This window comes from Gorilla gorilla, chromosome 2 (genome assembly GCF_029281585.2).
Source record: "Gorilla gorilla gorilla isolate KB3781 chromosome 2, NHGRI_mGorGor1-v2.1_pri, whole genome shotgun sequence".
NCBI classification, from domain to species: domain Eukaryota; kingdom Metazoa; phylum Chordata; class Mammalia; order Primates; family Hominidae; genus Gorilla; species Gorilla gorilla.
In genome coordinates, this window is record NC_086017.1 from 100,236,643 (window position 1) to 100,238,705 (window position 2,063).

The 2,063-nt window shown below is 33.5% G+C and overlaps 1 pseudogene; it reads left to right on the plus strand.

The window, feature by feature from the left end:
• Nucleotides 1–1,309: 1,309 nt before the first annotated feature.
• LOC115934144 (uncharacterized) lies at nucleotides 1,310–1,409 on the plus strand (annotated as a pseudogene).
• The last annotated feature ends 654 nt before the right edge of the window (nucleotides 1,410–2,063 follow it).

Consider the following 2,063-nt stretch of genomic DNA (forward strand, 5'->3'; position numbering starts at 1 on the left):
GGTGGGTGTAATCGTTCAAATCGTAATCATGATGAAATTGTTTAATGGAATCATATCTTATAAATTAAAATCTTTCTTCCAGTCAGAACATGAAAATCAAAAGCAAAATTTGATAAAAGAGTGATTCTGGATTTAAATACAAAAGGTCTTATATTGTAAAGCCCTTAAATTGTTTTCTAGAAATAAAACCTTTCCAACATTTAAATATAGCAAAAACTACAGGGAAACATAATTCTATTAATGACTTCTTTCACCTTAGAAAGTGTCAGATGAGCTGATGAATTTTCTGCCTTCAACTGATAGTTTTAGAGAGAGAAATATCATTTTAACTCCCATATCTTTACGTATTGTTTCAAGAAATGCCAAATGCCTTTCAAAATATTATCTCAGAATGTAAGATTTAAATACACCAAGAAATTTTAAGAGACAAAATCCTAATTTACTTTCCTTCTTTCCCTTTTTTATTGAACACTCACCACAAATTTCTTATTAGATGAAACATAAAAAGTTATCAACAAATATAAAATCAGCCTAAACATAACTATCAGTCTAAATTTTGGTCTTAAACTATCACTAATTTTATAACTTTCTTCCATTTAATACAGTGACTTCCTGCATGTTCATGAGTTTATAATGGTCATATAAAATAACTTTTCTCTCATGACCTTTAGTAGGAAAGAAAGATATTTGTATATGAGAGAAAAAGAAATGAACTAATAAGTAAATATTTTAATGAAGAAAGAAAAAATGTATTGAATAGAGATGAAGATTATCCAATCTAAAGATTAGACATGCACTGTTTTTTTTGGTTATGAGTTTCTATTATGGAAAACAAAACAAACTCAGTAAATAGACATATTAAAACAGGTAGAAGTCTAGCCAAATTTTGACCCTCTTGAAAGACTTAATAATGAAAAGAGATAGGTCCACAATTAAGACCAGTCTACACATTATTTAATTGCCTGCCAATCCCAGAAAAATTGAATTTAGTCACCATTATTAGATGTGGTTCAACAAGAATGTCTTGGAAGCTGCTTATGATACGGCTACAGATGAAAGTGTCCTAAATTTTTAACCCTCATGAAGAGATGAGGGACAACCAGAAGATCTAGCTATGGGCAACATCGAGGAAGGAGCACTGGCCAGCTTCATAAATACAAGTCTGTGTTCTAGGGAGAAGGAAGAATGGAAGCAATCTTACTCAATATTCTTTTGACTGAAAGTACAGAAACTCATTTGAGACAGTTTATGCAAAAAAAGGGTATGTATTCTGTAGATATAAGTGTATAGTGCTACTCAAAGTGATTTAGTGTTCGCCTTGGCAGTACATATACTAAAATTAGAATGATACAGAGATTAGAGTGGCCCCTGTGCAAGGATGACACGTTCTAAAAATTTATTAAAATTAAAAAAAAGATTTAAAGAGCATGATGGAATTTGGTATAGAAATTGAGAAGAAGCATTTAGAAAGTTGTGAGCAATTTGAGAAAGCAGTTTTTTGCCTGCTGATTCTTTAATAAAAAGGCATGGTCGCTGTGTGATTCCTATGGCGACTGTAACACATTACCAAAAACTTCGCGGCATAAAAAATATTTATTCTGCCACAGTTCCGGATGCCACTCCAGCCATCCTCTTTGAAGAAGGGCCTTGAGCTAAGTGAAGCATCTTTGCCAGCATAAGCAGAGAAGACGAAATGCTTGGAATTTGCAACCACCATGCCTCCCAAGATGGTCACAAGCTAATGACTCATTGGTGTGGGAGTATGAAAGCCCAGTTCCCTTGCCTTAAGTCAGGACAAACAGTGCCTTGTAACTTACATTCCAAAATTCCCTGCTGAATCAGACTGGCATCACCCCTGCTTGAAGTGGTACCCTGTCTTCTTACCTTCCCTCCCCTCCTTCCCTCATTCCCTTGCCAATTTAACCTGGAGCACTTCTTTAATAAATTATTTGCATATGAATCCCTAGCCTAATATTTCCTTATTTTGAAGAAATTTACCCAACACAAAGAGTATTTTTCTTTTATTTTTTTATTTTTTTATTTTTTTGAGGCGGATTCTCGTT